This window comes from Etheostoma spectabile, chromosome 6, assembly GCF_008692095.1.
Source record: "Etheostoma spectabile isolate EspeVRDwgs_2016 chromosome 6, UIUC_Espe_1.0, whole genome shotgun sequence".
Classification (NCBI taxonomy): Eukaryota; Metazoa; Chordata; class Actinopteri; order Perciformes; family Percidae; genus Etheostoma; species Etheostoma spectabile.
In genome coordinates, this window is record NC_045738.1 from 8342120 (window position 1) to 8369619 (window position 27500).

The 27500-nt window shown below is 40.0% G+C and overlaps 1 long non-coding RNA gene across 3 annotated transcripts in view; it reads left to right on the forward strand.

Moving 5' to 3' along the window:
* The window catches only part of LOC116691472 (uncharacterized), a 42335-nt gene extending 18595 nt beyond the window's left edge, over positions 1-23740 (forward strand). Inside the window, exon 4 of one of the 3 annotated variants that reach the window (XR_004332484.1) lies at positions 23640-23740. This is a non-coding gene — a long non-coding RNA (uncharacterized LOC116691472). Of the gene's footprint in view, positions 1-3049; positions 3143-21258; positions 22324-23639 lie in introns of those variants that run through there. The other 2 variants (XR_004332486.1, XR_004332485.1) reach the window with 2 other exon arrangements.
* The last annotated feature ends 3760 nt before the right edge of the window (positions 23741-27500 follow it).

Sequence of the window (27500 nt, forward strand, 5' to 3'; positions counted from 1 at the left end):
CAGGTGTGGCATATCAAGATGCTGATTACACAGCATTATTACAGGTGGGCTGGCCACAATAAAAGGCCACTCTAAAATGTGCAGTTTTACTGTATTAGGAGGGTCCAGGGGTCCTAAAACCAGTCAGTATCTGGTGTGATCACTATTTGCCTCACGCAGTGCAACACATCTCCTTGGCATAGAGTTGATCAGGTTGTTAATTGTGGCCTGTGGAATGTTAGTCTGCTCCTCTTCAATGGTTGTGCGAAGTTGCTGGAACACGCTGTTGTATATGCCGATCCAGAGCATTCCAAACATGCTCAATCTGTGATTGTCCAGTGTGTATGCTGGCCATGCAAGAACTGGGATGTTTTCAGCTTCCAGGAATTGTTTACAGATCCTTGCAGCATGGGGCCATGCATTATGATGCTGCAACATGAGGTGATGGTTGTGGATGAATAGCACACAACAATGGGCCTCAGGATCTCGTCACGGTATCACTGCATTCAAAATACCATCAATAGAATCAGAATCAGCTTTATTTGCCAGGTATGAGGACACATACGAGGAATTTTGCTTTGGATTATACATTGCTCACAATGTGCTTACTTATACAAAACAATCAACAAAAATAAACAATATGTACACACATTATAAACAGAAACAATATAGACAGTTTGAGGCAAAAGTGCAATGAAAAGTGCAAAGTGTGCAGGAGTAAATTATTTTTAATTATGGAGCATAGTGCAAAGGATGCTGGAATAAGTAAGAATTCTGTTATTATATAGTATTATATAAGTATTATATTACAATATGAACAGTATGAACAGCTCTGAAAAATAAAATGCATCTAAAATGCATCTAAAATGCACCTGTGTTCATTGTCCATAACATATGCCTGCCCATACCATAACCCCACTGCCACCATGGGCTGCTCGATCTGCAACGTTGACATCAGCAAACCGCTCACCCACACGACGGCGTACACGCTGTCTGCCATCTGCCCTGTACAGTGTAAACCGGAATTCATCCGTGAAGAGAACACCTCTCCAAAGTGCCAGATGCCATTGGATGTGAGCATTTGTCCACTCAAGTCGGTTACGACAACGAACTGCAGTGAGGTCGAGACCCCGATGAGGATGACGAGCAGGCAGATGAGCTTCCCTGAGACGGTTTCTGAATATTTGTGCAGAAATGATTTGATTATGCAAACGGATTGTTGCAGTAGCTGTCCGGCTGTCTGGTCTCAGACGATCTTGGAGGTGAAGATGCTAGATGTGGAGGTCCTGGGTGGGTGTGGTTACACATGGTCTGCGGTTGTAAGGCCGGTTGGATTTACTGCCAAATACTCTTAAACGCCTAGAAATGAACATTCAATTCAAGGGCAACTGCTCTGGTGGACATTCCTGCAGTCGGCATGCTAATTGCACGCTCCCTCAAAACTTGGGACATCTGTGGCATTATGCTGTGTGATAAAACTGCACATTTTAGAGTGGCCGTTTATTGTGGCCAGCCTAAGGCACACCTGTGCAATAATCATGCTGTCTAATCAGCATCTTGATATGCCACACCTGTGATGTGGATGGATTATCTCGGCAAAGAAGAAGTGCTCCTTAACACAGATTTAGACAGATTTGTGAACAACATTTGAGAGAAATAAGCCTTTTGTATACATAGAAAAAGTCTTAGATCTTTGAGTTCAGCTCATGAAAAATGGGGGCAAAAACAAAAGTGTTGCGGTTATAATTTTGTTGTAGGATTTCTCACTTGGGTTCTGAGTTGAACAAGCTGTTGAGCCACCACATTAGTCAGAGGAAGTGTTTCTTCCTCTTCTACCCTCCGCATTTCTTTTATTTTACTCCTTTTATTCCTCTTTAAACATAAGAACCCTGGAGAAAGGCTTGCTACTCACCCTAAGACACAACATTCTCCTCTTCAACCTTATCAATTAAAAAAAGGGAAAATAATGTACACCACCCGCAGTTATTTGCTGTTCTTTAATTCCATGCCATTTATCAAAACAAGCCCCTTGCACGGCAAATTTCCATAAACCTGTAACAGCACTGCTTTATCATTTAATTGGTCCCCAGTGAGAGAGACACCTTAACATGCAAATAATACAGAAGCTCTGAATTAAAAGCAGAATACACAGTCAGAAAAGCAATTCAATTCCCAAGAGGTTGTCTGACAACTGTGGTGCTCTTGCTTAAAGAGTTTTCAATTTTCTTCAGGTTAACAAAAAGACAGAAGTCCAGCATGTGTAGAGATAAGCACATTTCATTTTTATTGTTTATAATTCAGAGGTTATTATTGATTTCACAGCAGCCTGGGACAATACTCGATTCTCCCACAAGGCATCAAAGAACAGACCCACCGGTCACAAAGACAGCAAGCAACAGTCAAAAAGCTATGTCTATTTGCAATGTAACATGATGCCAACATACCTCATACCTCATTAAGTTTCTTAGCACACTATGAGGGAGAACAGAGGGAGAAGTATACATACGTACTGTCTAACAACCTGAGTTCTAATTAAGGGCTGCATCTGACGATTGTTTTTATTGTCAATTTAATTTGTTGATTATTTTCTTGATTATTCCAATAGTTGTTTGGTCTAAAACATAAACATCAATGTCAGAAAATTGTGAACATTTTGATCAGTGTTTCCCAATGCCCATGATGACGTCCTTAAATTTGGTCACAACTCAAAGATATTCAGTTTACTGTCATAGAGGAGTGAAAAAAATATACACATTCAAGAACCTGGAATCGGAATTTTGACTCAAACCGATGAATTGATTATTGAAATAGTTGGCGATTTATTTAATAGTTTTTAATTTAATAAATATTGTCATTCTACTGAAGTTAAACTTCACAGTGCTCTTCCTACATGAACCCTGCTGGTCAGAGGAAGGCCTCAGATCAGGATCACCTTCTAGTGTGACATTGTTACATGTTTTCATTGCAATGTGTCTAAATGTCTACCCAACCTAACCCGTGACTCTCTATCCCTGAAAGTGACAGTGACTGGTAGGGTTGAGGTTGGATGACTTTGTTGTTTACTCTGCAGGGAGAAGTCCATTTATCATACGGAGAGGAGGAGGTGTGAGTGGGAGTAGTCTTATGATATGGGCTGCTGCACCACAGAGAACTGCTTTATGTGTATATATTTTAAAAATATGTGCAAAAGATGTTGATAATAATTATAAGTATAATAACACAATGTCACAAAATTCTACCCAATCAATATAGATAACAGACAAAACATGGTTTAATAAAGAGGTAAAACGTATACATTGCTGCACACATATTGGGTTTCCGCACTCATTATTGCTGTTTGAATGAGAAATTTGGGTTGTCTTCTTTATACAACCGTAGAATGGAGCACTAGTATATTTATATTCTTTAAAAGGCCATATTGCGCAAACTGCCTCTTTGTTTATGTTCTCTACTGACACCTAAAACTATTAATGGCAGCCGCCTTTGGTCACACGTACAGGTTATGTACGTCATTCCTCGACCCGTACTGTGTTTGGTTACAAAGTCACCTCAAACTAGATTATTTTATTGGCATGGAAGATTTTAAAGACAGCATTAAGGACTTTCTGACCACTGAATGCACATGTCCTGTTGCATAACTCTGATCATTGTTTTTTTTTTTTTAATGTAATTTGCTGTTTAAGTCTGTTGCTTGTTTTTATGTTGAAATGTTTTATTATGCTGTCTTGGACCAGAACTCCCTTATAAAAGAAACTCTGACTCTGAATGGCAATATTACGGCTAAAAATTAAAGTAAAATAAAAACAAAATAAAACACTGGGCACTCTTTTTAGTTAAGACAGGTAAACAGGACATCTTAATCAATTTTTTTTTTTTTTCAATGTTCAGTAAAATATACATACCTGTTTTTGTTGCTCAAAGTTAGTGCTCAGGTCAAATATGTCCTGGAGGCCTGCTTAATGTGTAAATTGGCCCAAAAAAAGGAAGTAATCAATGTCTGCGATTAATCCCACTAATCTGTGATACAGCTGTAGCCAGTGGCATTACTTTCCCGGTAGGAATTGTTTTGATTTGTGTCCTTAAAAAAAAAATCCATAGATTTATTTACGGTTGCACTGAAAATATAATTGTTTTCTTTTGACTTTTTAGGCTGTCACAGTGGTACACAGGTAGCTACTGCTTTCTAGTAATGGATAGCGCTTGTAGGATTGTCTCACTATTGGTAACAAGTCAAGCTAGTAGAGAAACCTCTCCTGCATCTTTCCAAGTTTTGTCACTTTCAGACAGCATTAAAAAGCTACTTGTAAAGAGACACTTTAAGCTTGAGAGGCATAATACATCACTGGAAAAAAGAGGAAAGTATCACAAAATTACACATTTCTTTTAGCTGTTTTGCATTTTTCATCTTAAGTAATGCAGTGTTTATGACAACATTTTAACTGTACATTAATTTACACGTACCATAGATTTTACACATTGCGTTAAAAATGGGGTCATATGGGATGGAATCATCTGACAACTCAAGGGTTGTATCATTTCAGAGTGGCTTGTACAGCATGAGGATTAAACATTGTGTGCATGGTCATAAAGCACTAGAAGCTGTTACAGTAACACAACACTGAAATGTCAACTCACAAAGTTGGTTTGGCAAACTGTTTCAGTCTCTTTCAACTCCTAAGGGCAAATATGTAGCTGGTTAGCTGGTAAATGCTCCAGCATGTTCACCAGCTAGATGCTAACTTTGTCTGTTGGCTGTTTGCTGCTAGGCAGTAAGCACACAGTGGGTTTATCATTGCCTTTTTGTTGTTGCTAAAAACAACTTCTTATTGTGTCTGGAAATGCAGTTGATGAGAGTTGTAAGAGTCTACCAAAACAGTAAAATTGCAGGGCAAAAAAAAAAAAAAAAAAAAAAGATGCTAAGGAAGCATGTAGAGTTGTGGGCAGTTGCAGAGTCGGGTTACAGTTATCTGTGGGTTTGTCACTGCAATGTGACATCATCTTCTGTCACATCTCATGTAGTCTCGGGGTCCCCTGTTTAAAAATAAAAATGAGTGCATGTAGCTTTACATCTTACATTTCATTACCTTCAATAACTGACTCTGTCATGACGCATATGTTTGCTTTTTAAGGCACCTCTTTATTGTTTAGCACTTGGCACCAATATGTCAGAGCTTTTAATTACATTTTAAATGTTGATGTGAGAGTTACCAACAAGTTGGTAATTATGGTAACTTCCACCTGCATGAGCCCCCAGGGGTAAAGTCAAGAGGTTAACAGTGTACAATAACTCAGCCTGCAGTTGGCTACTGCCACGTGAAAAGGAGTTACTCTACTCTCAAGGTAGCCTCTGCTATGAGTGCCACAGCGTGCAAAACCCTGGTTTAAGAGCCTTCACAGTGGTAGAGGTTTAACAGTGTCTTTGATTACCTGTGTGGACAAGGACATGCTGACTTAGTTCTTCTGCGCTCTGACTGATTGGCCCCCACGGACAGATGGACTTGGTGATTGGCCCTCGGCATACAGAGGGCAGCAAGCAGGAAGTCCTCATAAAGAGAGAGGGATGTTCAATCTTGCAGCTCCCCAGACAACCACAACCTGCCTTCTGCTGAGCCCGATCTATTTCTTGGGGGGTGTTTTTTTTCTGTTTCAGCCTCTTTTTGTTGCCGTTTATCTCAGTGTTTCAGCTCTCTTTTCCCACCTCCCTGCTCCCTAGTTCCAATTGTGTTCATATCCAGTGTTTCTGTCTCTCTAAGTTTCACCCTTCCTCTCTCTAACACTGTCTCAGACCCCACACTCTCCTATATCTTTCATTTTTAAATTTCTCCTCACTTTCTGTTGGCAGTGCGGCCCTTTTCCTTCCTCTCTCCTCTCTTTTCCCCACAGCAGCTTTCAGAAAATTGTCTTCTGCGTGAAACGAGACAGAGGAGATTGGCTTTGCAGTATTAGAGTGAGAGTGAGACTCTGTAAGGAGGTTGTAAAAATGACTCCTCCATTGGGAAATACCCACAACTGTATTAAGATCTCCTCGTCTCCTTGTCTTTTAAACGCCTCCCATTCTCCAGCTAATTGTTTGGAAGCCAGGCCTGTAAATCCCAAGCGAGATCTGGCACTACTCATTGAATTAGCCCGGAGTTACAGATATAGCTCTCTTTTATCAATCTTTGAAAGAGGAATACATCTTTTCCCCCTCCCCCCTTTTCCCCCTAATCTGTTACAGTCCCTCTGTATTCTCCCTCCATTTTCTGCCTCAACAAATCATTTCTGCTTAATACATTTCACTGAGCAACAGGGAAAATGACAAGGATTCAGATCATGTTACATCACTTAATCCACTGAGCCATAGGGATCCCTCCTAATACTTCATTATCTAAATCTGCTTAATCAGAACTTTGAAAGCAGAGACCAGAACAGAGGTGAAGACCTCAGTGTGGGCAGATACTGTCCCTCCTTTTAGACCGTTTGTCATCTCCACCTCATAATGTATGAAACCAGGGTATAGCTTATCAATGAGGCCAGGGTTTGCAGGAGACTTTGTTTGAAGTTAAAGCCCAAACGCACTGGAAGCAATTTACTGAAATGTGTCATTTCTAGCTGTTAATCCAAGGATTGTATGACACACTGCAGGTGGCACTTTGGAAGTGTTGGCAGCAGTCACTGCTTCATTTCACCTCAATACCAGGTACCATTACAGAACACCTTTTGTGAGACTATGTTTTCAGACCATATTGTTCATGTTTTGAAATTGTGTACAATTTTCATAAATGTTCAAATAAGTGTAACATCTAAATATTTGCTGTAGTTATTTAACATTTGAAACAAAAAGTTTAGGAGGCATTAAGGTGAATGTCCTGCTTTTATGTATAAGCAAGAGTCTTGACAGTGTGATATTGAAGGAGCCAGAGAGTCCAAAACAGAAAAAAACAGAGGAAGCTATCATAGCCAGTTACTTTATTTTGCATCATTCATGTTTTACATAACATTGCGCTGCCAGAGCGTAAACTGCTCCACAAAAGATAGATGGTTTGCAGAGACAGGAGACAATGGCAAACATTTGTCTATTGAAATTGTGTTCAGTAATTGTCTAGTTACCATCCAGGCTAGCTAGCTTGCTATGTGTCAGTTAGCAAGCTAGCTATTCTGACTGTCTAGAACTAGCGTATTCCCAGCTGTTAGCAGCATGTCAGTGGTTAACTTGCCAGTTCGCCAATTAACGTAAGTTTTATGTAAATTTTGCAAGAATGACAAAGAGAAATCTAACTTGCTCCACAATAATTCTGCTTCATCCGGTTGTGTACTCATAAAACTGTGACTTATAAAAGTTTGAATACTATAATCAAACATTTAAATATTGATTCACGGGGGTTTCTAAATTCATGTGAAACCTAAAACGTCTGATATCATATCCCAAATGAGTTTATTTTAAGAAAGCTTGAGCCCAAGGACAAGAGACTAATTTAATTCAACTTTACTAACAAATTAGTTGGAGACCTTGCTAAAGAAACTTCTTAAAACTCACAACACTTAGCCAACAACCTTGAGTAGTGGTGGTGTACGGAGGAGTCAAACCAAGGTGAAAAGACTCTACGTAAGGAAGTGGAGATAGTGCCAAGAAAAGAACTGAAATTAAGTAAATTGTTGCTTTTTGTATGTGAGTGAAATTCAGCACTGAGCCAACAACCTTGACAAGATGGTATATTTATACACATAAGTCAAAGTTAAAGTGAGCCAAGGGGACTTTGGCGTAAAGTGTTGCCATCCGTTTGTATGTAAGTCAATTTAAGCCAAGTTAGTTTGACTGATATGGATATTACTGGGCTGGATATTACCATAGCAGCAAGTTTTTCCATATTCATGCTGATTATTTTGGTCTCTTTACACAAAGAAGGATGAAATACTGCCTACTGAACAGTTAGAAACCAATCACTGGCTTTGATGTGAAGCCTTGGCACACAGCAAGGCTGAGAGAAGCGAGGGGGAGGGACGAGAGAACGAGTGTTTGTGGGAAAAAGAAGAGCAAAGAGAAAAAAAAGCGGCACACAGATGAAGGGAACAAGAGAGAAAGCCAGAGAAAAGTGGGTGCGTACTTGAGAAGGACCCAGTCACAGAGTGAGACGTAGAGTTAAAAGAGCGTTCGTTCTGGTCAAGATGAGAAGGTTGATTGTGTGTGGAGGGCATCCAGGAAGTATCTTGAGTGAATTGGAAGAGCTTCCTGTCCTTTGAGAGCATCTCTTTTAATCATAGCTGTTGGGGCTGTGGGAACCAGCCTCGCCACGGAGAGGACACTGTTAATTAGACGGCATGTTTCTGCACATCCCTGTAGAGTCAACACCCTGCACTACAATGATTACGCTGTTTCTGTCTCACACACACAAACACACGCTCAAATCTCACAATCATGCTTGCTCTCTTCAAGCTTTTTCATAAACATAAACATGCAAATACACAAATATCTCACACACATAAACACTAATACATTTATGTTTACACACATCCAATTAGGATGAGCTGTTTTTCTTCACTGTTTGTCTTCGCTAATCAAATTATTGGTATGTTTGGCATATGTGATCGTGATTGTTGGGGCTTTTCCTTTTGCAACATTGCACAATAACCCTATTTATATGTCGGATGCACCAGCAGTTTAGGCAGCAAGTATGTAGCTTTATTTTTTTTAACTTGCCTTATGTTGCTGTTAAAAACTCACATAAAAAAAAGAGCTGATTTTCAAACGTCTATTAAAGCTTACACATGCGGCTGATTGGTATTCAACTTAATGAGCCACTTGTGTACAGATGCCTTTGTACCTGTGAAATGCAGTTTGTTGCAGGTGCAATAAAATAAATGTAATATACTCTCAAAAGCATCATAAACAAACACAAGAAGAAGGAACAGGGATCACAAGGGAAAGATACACCACCAGAATGTCCTGTTAGAAGTATGTGGACACTATGTTAACACTATACTCCTGTTTAACCTTTTTTTTTAAACATTTATCCACAACAGCATCCGTGAGGTCGGCCCCTGATAAGGGGGCCTTTCGGTTACACCCAAAGGTGTTGAGTGAAAGAGAGGCAAAATTGTAAAGTGCTTTGGATAAACAGATATGAGTCTGTATGTAAGAGGCCAAGTCATTTAGTGTATGCAAGATAATATTTTCTTAACAGTATTACAAGTTCCAGGTGTCAATTATCATACATTATACAAACATCTTGCTTCTTCACTTTTTCTGCAAGTGTTTTTTTTTTTCTCCCTCTGCATCTGTTTTGTGTTGGCACACATAGATCCTCTTTCTCTCCTGAGTACACACCCCTCCTGCTCTCAGCTGCTCTGATGAAGCCATCACTATCTGTCACCATCCTAAGTCAGTTGTCTGAACACTGCTCAGGCAAGACTTACATTCATCTACTGTGGTAATTCACAGCCTCACTCTTTGTCTGTCTTCTCGGTCTGTCTTTCTATCTTTCCATCTCACTATCTTTCTGTCTCTCTGTGTGTGTTCCCCTCTATTTCTCTCCCTCTAAATGACTTTTACAGCAGAACGGTTTATTTATAGGGCCAATTAAATCTGGAGGAGACTCTGTGGGCTTTGGTGGAAAATACATCTAAAAAAGCAGAATAGTTTTGCATTTTATAATCTTGAAGGCCTGCAAGAGCTGTTAACTGCTTGTCATGTCGGGCAGATAGATTGTATTTGATCGCGGAGAAACAGGAAGGGTAGGAGGGGTAAGAAAAATGGAAAAGGTGTGGGTTCGGAAAGAAATAGAAAAGGTAACCGAGTAAGACAACATAAGTGTGGGGGGAGTGAATCTTTTCTTAATTTTTTAAAAGTCTCTTCTGGAGTCCCTGAAGTAGACAGCAGGTAAATGACATTTGCTGCAGGAGAGGAGAGAGAAGAAGGATATGATTAACTACAACAAAGACAGGAATTAAGAACATACAAACTACACAATGAAGCTATTGTTACACACACAATTTAATTTTAACTGTATGTGACTCAGATCTTTGGGGTGGAGAACATGATGTTGGTTTAGGTACTCCGCTAAATCATAGTGCGCAGATGTTGAAGAAGACACATAGCAGTGATCCACAGGTCAAGACAATGAACTTGAATGAAGTGTGTGTGTGTGTGTGTGTGTGTGTGTGTGTGCGTGTTTGTTTGTTTGTGTGTCTGTGGGAGAGAGAGAGATTCAATATGTTCAAAGACAACAAACATCTCAAAATAATGTATGAGCCAGACAATAAAATGAAGCTCAGCCTTTCAGTAAAATATCACTGTCTGTGCCTTTATGAACCTGAAACAGCTGTTCTTGCTGTGCATTACTATACTGGCCACATGTTTTCTCCAGTGAGAAAGCCTAACCAACCACTTCAGTCACAAAAGACCGAAAATGTAGAAGTACTGCAAATAGACAATAAACCAAGGCATGCTTTAGGGTGGGGATACACACCAACCTGTCAATCAGGACAGAGGCCTAGCAATGCTAACCATGGTAGCCTACTGTGTACATTAAAATTGCCGATAAGTTGTTTCAGCCATTGTTTTTTGTTTTCGTCTTAAACTCTGACCCTCTCAATGTGTGTTTTCACTTCATGGAAGTTATTTTGGAACTTTTTGGTCACCTAAAAATGTCTTGTTCAGTGTTCGCTAGCATAGTGTCAACCAAGGCTAACTAGCGCTAGCTGTCAACTTGAGGGAAACTCGTGCAAATGAACAGCGCCAGTACCCGGAGGTCCCTTTTTACTCGCTGGAAAAACCCTTCTAGATGATCACGTCAGCCAGTGGAAATTCTGCGTCTTTTCTTCTAAGCATTTAGCTTGGCATTGCGACATTGAAACCATAACAGTACATCACACTGGCTTAGCTGTGTCATTCTCCTCAGCTCCGCCGTCTTATACCCATGACATGAATAAACATAAAAGACTATGCCATTTAACAGGGCTTGACATTAACTTTGTAAGGCACTTGTCCTTGTTCAAATTGGTGACATAGACGTAATGAGTGGCACATAACGTGAAGTAACATGGCATTTTATTTTGTTTGAGTAAATTTCTCTTCCACTTGCCCTACAAAAAGTCCACTTGTCCCGGACAAGCGGACAAGCCATAATGTCGAGCCCTGATTTACTTAACTATGTTAAGTTGCTCTTAAGTTTATTAAATGTTGTCTTAATAAAGAATAAATAGAGAAATGTAAGAAGACATTTTTCCTTACATGTTAAAAAAAACAATTTTTTAATTGGAACTACTTTCTATCAAAGAAATAGTCCCTACTAAATGAAATAGTCCTTGCTTGCACAACCTAAAATTCTGCTCCAAAGCCATGGGAAAACGCCAAGACCACTAAATGCCGTCACTGCCTCAAGGCTGTTTAGGGACGGACTTGAAGAGAAACTCGTGGCAGAACTTGCCCTCAGAGCCAAAAGCAGAGCCAGACTCTGACAACATGACTGATGCTAGCTGGCAGCTGGCTACACACTCCTACTGTTAGAGAGGCAGAAAAATAGAGAGAGACAGCGGGGAGAGATGAATGATTCAGGTCAGTGTCAGAACAGGATTGATTTGGATCAGAACCAAAACCACTGATGGCTTATTGAGACAGAGAGACGGATGGAGCGACGGAGAAGAAATGACTAATAGATTTTGGATACAGGATATCAAGCTGCCATTTGGCTTCTGGTGGACAAAGGAGGTCATTGGAGGAAGAGGGTGTATAGCATAATGGCTAGATGGCTAAATACCCCCCCCCCCAAACACACACACACACACACACACACACACACACACACACACACACACACACACATATCTTACAGCCTTGGCTGCTGCTCAGATTTGATAATGACATGATGCTTTTAAAGCACCACAAAAAAATTGCATAGTTCATTAGTGTTATTACATGCCATGATTAGGACATTACATCTTGTAAACAATAGGGAATGGCAGGTTTGGAGAGATGGATTCTGATGTGCACTTAAACTCCTGGTGCTGTAAGTACATGGTAGGTGCCTCATCCCACTGCTTCACGGAGTATGCCATCTATTGTCTGACTATTGTTTGTTCTGCATTGTCCTCTATACCGGCCAAATGCCCAAAGCCACTGAACACAATACTGGACACAATGGACAGACAAAGAGAGGAGCCCGGTCTTGGCAGAAAGGAGATGAACACACACTCACATACACACATTAAACACATACGGTATGCAAAACGCACATATGGCACACATCATGCTCATTATACACACACACACACACATTCATGGGTATAAACACACAGCAAAGGCACAAAGCTGGCATAACAATGGCAGGCAGAGAGGGCCAGACTGGTATACAAGCCCCTATGGGGTTGGAGGGGGTACACACACACACAATACACAAACAGACATCTCAGCCGACATCCCGCAGGCAGAGAGTAGAGAAAAAGAGAGGGACAGTCCACAGTCAGAGGATCACAATATAGAAGACAGACACAAGGGGATGACAAAAATGATGTTGATGTGGGGGAAAAAAGAACGAGAGAATGATATCTGCTCCATTGAGAGAGAGAGAGAGCAGCAGTCTGATGGGACAGTGCTCCTCCTGTATGTTTCTGTAGTTCAATCACTGTCAGAAAAAAACACTGGTGTCAATTGAATTATATCATGAAAGAAGAGAAAGTTGTACTCTCATGGGACATGTCTGGACGTCCTGTCTGATGGAAGTTTAGGATAAGGCAAGTTGAGCAAAGACATTTCTTGGTCCTGATGTTTGGGGCAGTGACAAAATAACAGTGGCAGCTACGAAGCACCGTGATTGTGTTCACGCAGAGATAGTTAGCTGTTACAGACCTGAATGTCAAAATGCATTTTAAGTTTCATGTACAGAGGGGCCAGACGGTTGACCGACATGCAAAAGTGACAAAGGTAAATGCATGAGTAATACTGGCTATCAGCCTCAGCCAATAGCTCACAATGTAAGACTGCCTGTTGTCACCACAGCTGGCATGCAGACATATGTTTCACACTGGTTGGTTTAACTTGTTGGCATGTTTCAAGGAGGCACCAACCCTAAATTATTTTCAGGGAGAAGCTGTGTGTCTCAACACAAGCTTCAATACAAGATAAATCACTTAGTAATCTTGTCCTCTTTGCCAGTGCTTTGGGAACACCGTCAGTGTTACTACACATGACCAAACGGAAGATTGTTATTTAATAAATAAAATGAAACATGTCAAATTAAATTGAACAGTGTGACTGATGCGCTTTTTACATCTGCAGCGTGAGACTGAGTGTTTGTGGGCAAGAGTGTGTTTGTTTGTGTGTAACAGAGGGAGTATGCACATGTGTACTGAGGTGTGTACAGTACTCATCAAGCAGAGTGGCAGTGCTTAAATACATGCTCAGATAAGGGATGCACTGAGAGAGAAGCACCAAAGAAAGTGTCGTAAAATAAAAGTGTGGAATTTTCCTCAGGCTGGATAACCATCATGTGGCTCAGACCATGTTTCCACACGACAGGAAGGGCACAGCAAAAGGTGTATATAAAAATATAAAATATGGTCCAAAATGTAATAATGCCTGATGCCTCTACCTGTTACAAGGCCTAGCTGCGTGAAGCATTTAATTTTAGAGTGAGGCCTAAAATGGCCCAGATGAGTGTATACTTTTTTCCTAAGAGGGATTGTGCTGTGTTCAACTGACTGACAGCCACAGTTTCAATTTGCGCACTGGAGCAGGGCCTGCCTGTTTTGTTGACCACGGCGTCATGAGTAACCTCCACCCCGGGTCAGTCTGGCCCTGTCTATCACGCCCACTTCTCTAAAGACACTAGACTGTTTTCATAACGTCCTTTATTCAGTTGTAGCTAGTCTGGCTTACCGGTTGTACAGTGTAAACGTAAGCCTAACCCCTTCTGCTGTCTTCCCAATCCATTTTCCAAGGGAACCGCTACTGCATCCAGGACGTAGTGCCTCCCATTACGATTGTGATTGGATAGAAGATATACAAACAACCCAGAGTGTTGTTTTTTTTCTTTCTTTCATTTATCAAAATGTTAACTTGTGCAGTCAGACCATACTCTAGCGCTGTGTCAGCGCAATGCAAGACTAGTTGTAGCTGTATGCATCATCAATTCTTCACTGCTGAAAAATGCAGCACATTTCTTGGTGGTTAAAGCTTATAGAATGTTTGTTACAGCTCTGAAAACAGACCATTGCAACATTGAAAATCTTTCAAAAAAATACGTCCCCTTCATTGCTGCCTGTGTGACCACAAATACAGTTACAACATGTCAGCACAGCTTGATTGAGGGCATGGATCTATGTAGGACCATGCTATGGTGAGTCAGTTTAGTTAACCGGAATGCTATGGCAACCCCAGGAAATTGAAACACTACTCACTCTGTTACAAGTGATGTTTGCTACTATTAGTTATGTCTGTGGCATTATATCCAGACCTTCATTAGACCATTAGGCTGCTTAATGCGCTTGTGATCATGTCATGATTCTAGTTAATCTACTACTGTATATATTTGCTTGGAGAATTTGCTTGGAGACTCTTTCCCCACAGATACAACAAACGGGGTCAGGGTAAAAAGTGTGTGTGTGTGTGTGTGTGTGTGTGTGTGTGTTTCGTGTGTGGTGTGTGTGTGTGTGTGGTGTGTGTGCGCGTGGCGTGCGGGGTGTGCCGTGCGTGCGTGCACAGTATACCACCACCATCACAGACACAGAAGACAAAAGACAGACTCTCTCCATCACTTACAGGATGCATTACCATCTTACTGTCAACTCCCATGATGGTATCCTAATCCAGTAAATGTGTGTGTGTGTGTGTGTGTGTGGTGTGTGTGTGTGTGTGTGTGTGTGTGTGTGTGTGTGTGGTCTGTGTCTGGTGTGTCTGTTGTGTCCTGTGTGTGTGTGTGTGTGTGTGTGTGTGTTACATTCTCTTTAATGTATTTAAATATGCATGTTCCCAGATCACTCTCACCATCAATACATGCATCACTTCTTTTCCTCTCTGTGGGACAGTAGTTGGTGACCCTGGCAACAGTTTAAAATGAGTTAGCTCAAAAGATGCAGATGTTGTAATTAGGATTTTTTTTTGTGTAGAAACATGAAACACAAACTTGCTTGCATTTTACTAAAGGGGTCAGAGTGAAGGTCTGCAGGATCTTCTTGGGTCTGCCTCTTTTTCTGCCTTTTTGCATAACTGCTTACCAGTTTTTCTGTCATTGCATATGTCCTTCTGTCTGTCTTTCTCCACCTTCTCTCTGCCTGTCTGCCTGTTAGCGACAGCAGGTGTGCAGGGATATATCTAACAGGAAATTCTCTGTCTTGACTAACTGTCTTCTTGCCTGACAGCTGAGAAGCTGAGAACTGAAGAATCAGGAAACAGCTTTTATCTCGTCTGTCTCCTGCCTTTTGCTCCCAACTCCCAACTCTGCTTCTGAGAGGAGACTCTGAGAGAGAGAAAGAGAAGGAAAGGGGGTATGGGATAAAAGCAGGACAGAGTGGGGAAATGATATTACATAGAGATAAATGAAAGAAAGAGAAAGCGAGACAGAAAGCTGATGCTGGAGTCTCTCTAAGAAAACGCAATTTCTTACTGCGTCTTTCTTTTGCTCGCTCTCTTTTTCTCTAGCTGTTTTGATGTGTTCAGACAAACCCACAGTGCTCCGATGGTGAAACAGGCATGCAGACACAACACAACAGATGACGAGTGTCAGCTGGTGGTTAGAGGCTCACACATGCTGCTTATCTCTCTCGTTCTCTTCCCCAACTGCATTCTCACTCTCTCTCCCCCTCAATCTTGTCTCCCTCTCTTTCCTGCTTTTTTCTCTCTTCCTCCCGGCTTAGCTGTTGGAGTGAATTTGAGATCAATCATCTCCCAAACATTTGATCGGCAACAGAAGATTGCCAGGCGGGATGCACTATAGACTGCTCAACTAAACCATTAGTACACAGCTACTACTGTACCTATTCAGGCTGTAAGGAATCCCCCATCTTAACACTTGAGTTATTATTTAATCATTCTGTAGTGCAATGAAGATACACATTAAATGGAGCTTCTGTTGTACTGCAAAGATATGCATGAGTGTGTTTATCATACATAGTCACAGTTTTTCATTGGAGGTGATGCTTGGTAGGCCTCATAATTTTTTTTACAAAACAAGAAAATTATAGTAATCGTTATAATACACACATACTTATTAAAATTTCTACTTTCATACTGACTGACTTCTCTATATTTGAGTAGTCTCGCACCACACATCCATTCTAGGTTAGGAGAAAAATAGGATTGATTTTTTTTGCATTTCTTTAAACCAACACAATAATATCAGGTGGCTCTGAGCTCGGGTCACGGTTATGTTGGCTCATAGTCCCTTGAAGAACCTTGTTTTGCATTTGCACCCATGCAAAAGAATATGCCACATGCAATAGATAGCCTTTATTATTATTAGACTCATGGTCCATAAAACAATACAATATTAAAGTTATCTTTTCATACAATACATATCATCAAAATACAGTGGTGTGAGCAATTTCAATTAGCTGGATACATGGTTAAACGTAATTTGCTCTTACAAGTGTATTGGCGTGTGTACTTTGCCATGCTTTTATCCAATGCATGCAAGTGACATGTGTAGGGGCTTATTAAAAATTTGTGAAACATGATGCTGCCACCATTTGCAATTTGAAAGTATGAGGTGCTCACTTTTATGAAATGTGCACCAGGTAAACAAAATTCTTTATATATTTTATTTCATGGTATATTCTGGTCATGTGAGGTATCTGTTCCTTGTCTTTTTTCTACTTCTACTACTATGTGACATGCAGACTGAGACCAACTACATGTACTGTATGTTCAGTTTAGGTCAGCTGAAGGACACCTAAACAAGGCTGGATGGTCTGGCTTTTGCAAAAACTAACCCGTCTTTGCACCAGACCACCACACCATCATCAACACCACATGTGTGTATGCATTTTTCTATTAGCAAATTTTGTCTGCAATAGGTAACACAACATGTGGCCTGTTGTTTGCAATTCTGCGTGGATGGGTGTTGAAAATGCACAGTGGCTTCCTAATGTCTGGCTTAGATTTAAAGCTGATGTACTGTAATCTACAGTCAGTGCTTCTGTCAGACATTTAATGGTTTTACTGCACTTTAGAATAGCTGCATTATTGTATTCGCTAGACAGCCACAGATGTATGCACATATGCAATGAACACACACACACACACACACACACACACACACACACACACACACACACACACACTCAGAACAATAATGACATTGACTAAGTAGCTCTCCAAATTGTAAGTGACTTTTAGAACCCTCCTCTGCTTTTCTCTGCATTTGCCTCAGCCACATTCCCTCTTTTGGTGTGTGTATTAGTGTGTGTGTGTGAGACTCTTCATTGTTTTATCAGAACACAAATTTTGTTGTGCATTGACAAAAACAGAAAGCAGGTGGGACCTCATTGTGGATAGTGTCTTTATGCTGCTGCTGGGAGATGACTGAGGCTGTTACATACAAGAGTAAAGATCATCCCAACAGAGACTGAGATATTCAAATGACAACTGGTACTATGTTAATAGCCTTATCAGCACAGCTATTAATATCTTGTTAATAGTATTGGTTTATATTTTGTAATTTTGTAAAAACATAAGGTTAATGATTGGGAGGACATAACAGTAAAAACATAACGAGCTAACAATAGGCTAACCTGCTCAAGTTCAGGCTTTGATTATTGGTTATTAAAATAAAAAATAAAAAATTGTGTGGCCTTTGATGTTCAGTTTCAAATAAAATGATAATACAATTAAGAACAAAATAAACATACTGTATTTATCCCGTTGATTAAATCTATAATAAACTAAGAGGATCTTTTGCAGACTTTACAGCACATAACATAACAATACAGCACATGTTGCGTTTCTTAACATATTTATATCTCAAATAGCTTTTCCCAGATTGGTGTCCACATGTAGAAGCTTGTGCTTGTCTTGATCCTTTGTAATGAAAAGATTTCTAAATGGGGATGGACAATATATGAGGGGTGTGAATGATTCTTTCTAGTAATTTAAAGAAAGTGGAAATGTCTGTGGGACAAGGTAAAGGAGAACTTTGACCAGATGGGATGTTCCTCTCCTCAGAATCCTCCAAACAATTGTGTGTGTGTGTGTGGCGTTGTGTTGTGTGTGTGTGTGTGGTGTGTGTGTGTGTGTGGTTGTGTGTGTTGTGTTGTTTGTTTCTGGTGTGGTCTGTGTGTGGTCGTGTGTGTGTGTCTGTGCTTGCGTGTCCATTATGCATGTGTGTCAGCATGTGCTGATCCGTTAATTTACTCTTGTGTGTGTGTGTGGTGTGTGTGTTGTGTGTGTGTGTGTGTGTGTGTGTGTGTGTGTGTGTGTGTGTGTGTGTGTGCGCGCGCATTAAGGTCACTGGTAATTTGAAGTGTGAACGCTCGGTTTCTCCCCAGCATGATGATTTCCTCTGTCAGCAAACTGTGAGCTGGAAAATAGACCAGTATTATGATGAGATTAACTTTAACGGTCAAGGATTCCAGATCTTTCCAACAAAGTCACTGAAGATTAGGACGCTCAGTGGCGCTTTTCTTTGCTCTGCACTTGTGCAGCTTTCTGCTTTGTTCAGTTCAGTTGTGTCCTTTTGCTGTTTTGTTTGCTCTGTTAAATTTTCCTTTCTTCTGTATAGATTTCATGTTGTGCAGTGTTACAGTTGGTGGCAGATTAGCTGCGACAAAACCAGACACTTTGTATATTTAGTGCTTGATCCTGACAGAAGCCAACTGACTCAGGAATATACATCACACTTGCACCTGTTAGTATATATAGCATGGCATTAAAATGCATGCTGACATTCACTTACCAACAGGTTGTACTTGTACTAAAAACACATTTACTTCTACAACTTAATGCTCTTACAATTTGATATGATTTGCTTCAACATATTTACTTAAACTTTAAGTAAATTACACGGACACCCACATCCTTTATGATAGTTAGAACACAGTAATTGGTCATTAAATACAAGATCTACAATCTAAAGGAGAATACATTGCTTTGTTTTGTTGAACGTGTGATGTGTTCATTTTTGAAAAACCTTCCCAGAACTGTAATTTAACCCTCAGGTGAATGAGAGTGAGAGGTTTGCTGCATAATGTATAGGCAAAATTCAATTACTGAATCTGCTCCTTCACATACCTCTGGTTTGCTCCCACTATTAAAGATCTGAAATGTCAATTTATTTAACACGTGCTCTAACAACTATGATATCAAAGTAAGCCTTGAATTACTGGAATATGGACAAAGCTCGTGGGTTTGATCTTATTATAAGGGGAAAAAAAGAAAAAGAGCTGTATTTGTCTTTTCTTTGCCGATACGGTGGATAAGGAAGATTAAAGACATCTTGTCCTGACAACTCGAGAGAACAATCTGACAAGACTTAACAAAACCCATCACAAAAAAGAGAACTTCAAACAGAATCAAAACCTGCAGACGATGAAGAAGAGATGCAAACACACCACCTCAGGCTCTGTCTCTCTGTCTGCGTGCCTGTCTGTCTGCCTCCATACCTGACTGACTGTCAATCTGTCTACCTTTCACTCTGCCTGTGTTAGAAAGTGGCATCTATCCTGCATCGGCAGCAACTGCAGCCAATTCTTCCTCTCATGTTGCAAATTTGAGATCAGCTGTCATGTTGGCGTTAAAAAGCTGTATCTCGTTCCGCTGCTTCAAATTACCCAGCAAACACCACAATTACCATATCTCAACTGTTTACTACACAAAAAGTAAAAATACCTTTAAATAGCATTTTGACATCAAGTCAGTTGTAACAACTGTAAGGTTTGATTAGCATTGGTATGTGCGCATGTGTCTGTGAACGGGTGTCTTTGTGTATGTGTAACTGACAGTTAGCTGGCGGACAAGCTGTCACAGCTCTCTGCTCTTCCATATCCTATCGACTGATTATTATAGAGCTGTTATCTCTCTGTCCCTCTCTCTCCCTCTCTGACTAACACACACACACATAATTGTGGATGTGATCATGTCTGCTGTGTACATCACACTCCAAGCTCTGTCACCACAACCACTTTAATTAGAACTTCGATGAAGTGTGTCTGCGCGTGTGTGCGTGCTGATTTTTCTATCCAGTCTAATCAAACTTGCCGTAATCAAGTCAATTGTTGAGATAGGGAATGCAAACTTCCCTTTTATCTTATAGTGGCATCTAATCACAAAGGCCACATTTAGTTTTTTTATGTTTTACACAGAGCCCACATTTGGTTTTTTTATAGCCTACTACACTACAGATTTTCTTCTACTGAATCCATTAGACCAAACACATTTATGGTACATTCATGTTTTAAAGGTAAACTCTGAAGTTTAATCACACACAAAATATGCAAACTGTTTAACGTACTAAGTAGTATGTAGTTTTAGTAGTTTTAATACTCACATTTGCTTGCGTAAGGGAGCTTTTTCATATTAGTATGTTGGAGAAGTTAATGAGCAAGTCAGTAGTAGAATTCATAAATAGTCAAAAATTGTCAATGCTTGCTAACTGGCACTCCTGAATCAAACTTACCCATAATTCAGTTTATAAGATGCAGCTGTGTTCACTCTCCCTGGCTCTATGTAAAGGTGTGTAGAAAAGCAAAATTTTGTGAGTTTATTGAGCAAGAAATGTCCTCAAAACTTCTTGGAACTACTTTGGTTTTTGAAATACCTTAAATATGACGGACTCCCTTGACAGTTTACTACCTACTGATCTGCCGAATGAGTTTAACGTGAGTACACCTTGTGTCTTGTAGTTTAGGCAACACACTTGTTTAAAAAGCAACAGTTAAAGGACTTAAACCTGTGTTTTAAATTTGCAACATGAAGTGTCGCTGAAAAAAATGTAGCTAGCAAGGTGGCTATAAAGCTACAGTATCAAATGCTGGCTAAATGCCCAGTCACTAGTAAGTTGCACAGACAAATAGCCTATGTGGTTCTATAACTTTGGGGACATAGGGAAGATTCACTGGGCTAGCAACTGCTAGCCCAGGAGAGGTTTTCTGCCTGTTAAAACGAAATTTCGCGTCGCCACTGTCGCACCAGGTGCTTGCTCTTTGTGGAAATTGTTGGTTCTAAGTCTGTGTGTGGTCTAGCCCTACTCTATTTGTAAAGTGTCCCGATTTAATGTCTGTTAATGATTAACACAATAAATACAATTGAATTGAATTCTCTGAGGTAATGCAACGTATCTCATTTCTTTTCTTGTCCTTTTTGACACCCAACAGATTCCCCAACGTGTTCCATCTCCAGCATCAGCAGCTAGAGCGCACGGCTTGCGTGTTGCGCTATGTGTCTGTAATTCCCACCGACAACTGTGTTAATGGATGACAATAGCAGAGAGGAGTGCGCCATATGTCCGAGCCTCGGGCAGCGCGGAGAATGGCAAGGCACACAAAGACGAACCGGGGGGGAGTTAAGGGCAGAGGAGAGAGAGAGTGGGGAGGAAAAAGAAACAAGCTTGAGTAGAAAAGAAAGATAGAAGAAGAATCATTGGGATAAGGAGACATATTAGAGTTTTTTTCTTTTCATCTATTTTTTGCTCTCATCCAAACTATTTTCCTCCCTAATTCTTCTTCATTTGCTGCCATGCCTCTCAGAGTAAAAACTGTTTTATTACACTTTGAAAGAAGTTATCACAGATGTACACTTTTTTGTTATGTATCATTTATGTATTGCAAATACTGGGGTCTTAATTTTCATTAATTTATATTATTTGTATGAATTGTCATATTTGAAGGGTATCTAGTGAAAGGTGGGGGCAGTTTGAACACAACGTAATTTAATAATCAGCTGTATGTATTATGTGTCTACTGCACAGTGGCTTCCGTGTGTGTGTCGAGAATTGCTTTGAGCAGAGTTTAGTTTCTGATGGGATTCTTCTGAACATCTTTGAATTTGACTTTCAGGATTCATTGTATATCAGTTTATTATGGCATCACACATTAGTATCAACCCAGTCTTATATTAATTTACATTACAAAAAGGTTATACAACTCAGAATTCACAGCTATCTTGATATTTGAATTCAAGTGCTTATAAAATGGCCCCATTCTGAATAATTTTGGATTACAATTTTGGTGGTGTCATTCTGAAATGGCTTCTGATCAGAAGTACATCTCATCTCAGTTGCCAGAGCTCCACTTGTAGTGTTCACGGAATCTCAACTTTTCTCTCTTCGTCCCATCTCCTTTCATGTCTCTCCTTTCATCTTCCCATCTCCTCCTCTTTCAACTTCCTGTGTTACTTTTGTCCTGCTGTATCCAATCGCACACAAACTCACCCGTCCACATACACTCTGCTGTAACTCTTCACATACAGCTCCAAATTATGGAGTTAAATGATCCATTAACAGGAAGAAGAAAGGGAGCCAACATGTCAAATATCAGATAGGACAGCTTGAGAGAAGTGGAGGAGACAAAAGAGGAGGAGAGGAGAAGAGGGGAGGAGGGGACATGTTATTGAAATGGAAATGGACCAGGCCAATTAAAACATTTCACTGGGAGCTTGTTTGCATCTCCAGTTTAGCTCACACAGATTATATATACAGCACATTATGGAGTAATGAATATGTATAAATTGAACTCCTCAATTATCACTCCACCACTGGGTCTCAATTAATACTCTATACTTCTCAATCATAATCTAAATTAATATATTTATTGCCCATGATGTGAAAGCATTCACCTTTAAATTACATCACATTTAGACCAAAAACTGATCCCACACCAACCTTTATCCATTTAACAATATCCATGTGCAGTATACTGTTGGCTTGTCAGTTACAACGTTAACAAATATACATAATATATACGCAAGGTATGTAAGGTAAAAGTGACATGGAAGCAGTCACAAGTATTACATTCTTATTAAAACATTTGCTTTAGTTGTAATATGTAAATGTCCCTTTTGTTAAGTTAATAATTATTAGAGCTGTAATATTAGACTTAGTGTTATTTACTTTTAGGCAGCTGGTAAACTAGGCTCAAGGAATTTGGTAATTTTTCTAACAAGGGGGATTTCATTTCCCCTCAGATCGTCTTCACTAGGTACCGCAATTACATCGCTGGTGCTGGAACCAGCTAGGGTTAGTCTTGCACACTGGTAGGGATTGATCTCAGTGCATTGGTGGAGCACACAGTACATCCTGCCTCATTTAACTTGCTTGGATTCCACTAGCCTCCGCTCCACAGTGTGTTTTTACATAGAGGGTGCCTTTAGTCTTCCTGAAAAGCTGAACGATGCACTAGTGGGATTAGAAACGCTCCTCTATCCCACCTCACCTAAGGCTTTAGTATAGGCACCAAAGGGAAATTAGTCTCAGAGGACCTCATTTACTGCCAGGAAAGGAATTGTGTTACAGCACTGTCACTTTGAGAAAAGAAAGAAATGTTGACAAATGTATAAACTATATAAGCACTGTACTCAGCAACAAACTGACCGTCTTTTGCCTCCCGTTCTCCCATGTGTTTTTTTGTGTGTGGGTCCACCAGCAACCCCTCTGAAACCATTAGTTTTATGATTCCAAACATGAGCCTAAAGCTTAATGTGAGGCTTGAATATGCACAAAAGCAGTCAGAAAGGCTCATGAACTCCTCTTGCCAAGCAGATTCTGCCAGAAGCTCAGCTTTTGAATCAGATGGTCATCCTGCCTTCACTGTAACAGAAAAGGGCCCCTTTGGACTTTGGTGAGTCAGTGTATAACACAGTTGTAGAGAAGACAATTGGGTATCCTCCTTTTGTTGATGACATGCAGGTCAACTGGATTTCATACTCTACATTTTCTGTAGGTGTGAGGAGATGTCTGTCTGTTTGTGTGCAAGCCCTGTGATAAACAGTCCAGGGGGTTCCGTGCCTTTCACCAATGTGTGCTGAAATAGGTTCCAGCCCCTGCAACCCTGCACAGATACTGTAATGGATGATTTGTTAACCATGGAACAGCCAATGTCCTATAATTGAAACATTCATCCCCACACCTTTTGTGATTGCTGTCTTGGTTCACTCTGCTCTGTGGTGTTCTGGTTTGGATGATAAACCTCACCCCAAACCCATTTTGATGCATTTTTAACCTTAACCCTGAAGCAACAGGTGCTTGGAAAGGTAAATGTGCAAGGTCATAGCTGAATAAGATCTTGTTTTATCTTTTGTTTCTAACAGTGCTGTTGGAGCTGTTCATTATGTTGTTATATATAATAGTACATTATTTGATTTATTTAATTTCAGAAATGCTTGAATTATACAGCTACATAAATTTGTTTATCATTAGTATTTTATTTGTTTGTTTTTTAGTATCTGTTAGTACTTTTGTTTTGAAGGTACCAGGCAGCATTAGCCAACAGGTGTAGTCTACATATATGGGTGAACAGGCATGTGGGAGGTAGACACCGGGGAGGGCTGATGTTTTTTTACCAGAGCCATTGATCCTTGTTGTGAAATGTTTGGATGCCAAGATATTGGATTAATAAACCTCACAGAATGCCATCTTTGCCTGGACAATGAAAGTTTTAAGTTTTGCGTAAGATACACTCCTCAGTGGCTGTTGAACATTGAGTTTTTAGCTTGTTTTGTTCAATCTGAAGACAATTCGCCACTACAAGTGCATTAAGTGAATAAATTGGTTCTTGACTGATTAATCTTACAAGGAGTGAGATGCTGGAGTATAAAAAGGCTGCATGAATCTAGCGTATGAATTGCATGTGGACATGGCTCTTGAATACACTTTATCTACACAGTACTGTACTGTATATGTACTATATAGCATGCAGTACCTATAGATTTAGGTCCTGGTCCTAACAAGCCGTGCAGTAAAGACACCAGTGTGAAATGGAGTACTGGTAGCACTGTAATTAAAACGGATGGTTGCATTCATTCACAACTCTTATTTGGAACTGCTTGTGAGGAAAAGCTGAACATTGCTTGAATAAACATGTAGCGGGAATGTATGCTTATTCTATAACATGTAATCTGAATAAGTCTTATAGAAAATAATGCAGCCATGAGTTTCTGGTAGTGCTGAGACCTCTGCTCTCTGTCTCCCACTTTGACAGCCTCTTAGATGAATGCTTTCTGCTTTCTGGAGCTGACTTTGTTGTTTTCCCAGGCAGCCATGTGCAACTAGGCTAATGAGTACATTTAGCTGGAAAATGCTGAGGTAACACTTTCATCACACTGTGTGTATGCAAGTGTACGCACACTACCATGGATTTGTGTGTGTGTGTGTGTGTGTGTGTATGTTTATATCATCTGTTTATTAAGGTCATAGTTAGAGATTGAAGTTTGAGCTGAAAAAAACGAATTAGATACCCATCCTGCTCCTTGCATCACATCTTTTGAGTCACAACAACCATCTCTCCCTCCGTGCATTCCTCTGTCTCCAACTTACCTCACTCCTTCTTTCTCTCTCTGTCTGTCTAACCTTATCTATAGCCTATCGCTTTCTGGCTGCCTCCCACTTTATTGCCCATCCAATAATGCGCCTCCCTACCATCCTTCCTTCTTGTGGACATGTTGTGGACATACTCCAGCTGTTTTGAGGGGCTCACATTGTTGCTGTTGTCTGACAATCTGTTCATAGTTCCTTATAGTTTCAGGTTCAGGTTACTTTATTTGTACCCGTAGGTACATTTGTTGCACAGTAAAAGAGTGCAGGGCATCCATGCCACACCGTTTTAGACACCACAGACAACATATAATGGGGCAATATATAACAATACAATGAGACAATAAATGAAACCGTTAAAGTGCTCCAGTGCTAATCAAGATGCTAGAATGTCTAATAAATACCAATGAAAATACTAAAAACTGACCACCATAAAATCTAAAAACCAATGAATGAATAAATAACATACACAAATACAGGCTGTGCAAATTGTGCAATTCTTCTTACACCTTGTTCATTAGTGTGATTGCAGCTGGAACAAAGCTGTTTTTTATCTGTGGGTGTCACACTCAGGAATGTGATTTAATTCCATCCATCGCCTTCAAGTCTCACACAAATCATATTTTTGGAGCTGGTGTCTGCAGTGGCTTGAGTGACGTGAGCAGCAGGTTTTGCTCCTCAGCTTAAAGAAGAAAAAAAAGAAACTGTACTTGAGGCAGTGACTTTGGCCTTTGTGAGCTTTCCTCTGCCCCTCTGAGTGAGTCATGGGGATGAATTTGCAGATAGTCAGTGCAAAATATAGCAAAATATAAAGAAGTGATAGAAACTTGTTTTTTGAGAGTAGTGTGATTGAGCCTTTTGACTATAATGAGGGAGAAAAACCCTCAACTGAAACATGACTGTTTATTCTTATTGAACTCGAAGGACACATTTGTGTGAGTGATTCTGTTTCAGTTCTTCACTGAGTGCTGCTGCAGTAAAACAGAGAGAGAAAGAGTTGCTTGCTTGTGCACTTTGGGTTGTTAGTCTAATTATTTAGATTTCTAATCTAGCATTAGTGAGGCCAGTTCTTCACTTTATCTTGTCCTGGTGGGTCTGCTTCTCTGCTCTGCTGATGCCTGTCCTCTGAGCATCTGTTCAGTACTTTCTCTCTCTCCCCATCACTCTGCACTTTGTTTTTATCAAAATGTATGAGGTACAGAAATCCTAGCAAGGGCTATATATGTGTTTGACTTGTTATAAACGTTGCATGATGTTGGCAAAACGTGATATTGCGATGTTGATTATGAATATCGCATTGTAAATTCCAAAAGTTATGGGAAAATTCATTAAAATAAATTCATAATAAATAAAACAAGTTTTCTTACAACACAAGGTTCATTTGAACTGACAGTCATATTGAACTGGTACAACATGAATAAGTAAATAACGACCATGCCTACAAACAAGACATGTTTTAATGGTTGCACATTATATTCATTCCGTTTAGTTGTCTCTATCTATTTCTTCACTTACACTGTCACTCTGTCAAAATATGTACACACTTGGTATGCTACATAAGGTTTGTCATGTAGTAGACCCATGCGCTGACGTCTACTAACATGTGCAAGTGGCACGGTAACTGGCCAATGAAATGGTGATCATAATAGCGTTTCAAGCGGGCTTTAAATCGAACCCAACTAAGCCACACAGCCAAAGGTTAGGATGCAGCGCAAGGTGATATTGCAATAACAATATTGAGTCGATACATATCATGCACCCCTACTTATTATTGTTAATTATTTTATCTCAAAGAGAAAGTAAATGTCACATAGTGTTAATCAAACAAGGAACTGATACAAAAACAATTTGTAAACAGGGAGTTTGAATGATTATCCAAACGGTGGTATTCATTCAGCTTCAAAGTTCAGAGTGATGATGATGACACACAATTTCTAAATATTAAGAACTATTTGAATGAATGAATGAATATTTATCATCTTGTAGTAGTGTGTTAAGACACTTCAGAGTGTATATTAATTTCACACTTGTTCACCGTCATTTTTGGTTTACAGATGTCAGTGAAATGTAGATCAGCTGTTTTGCAAATAG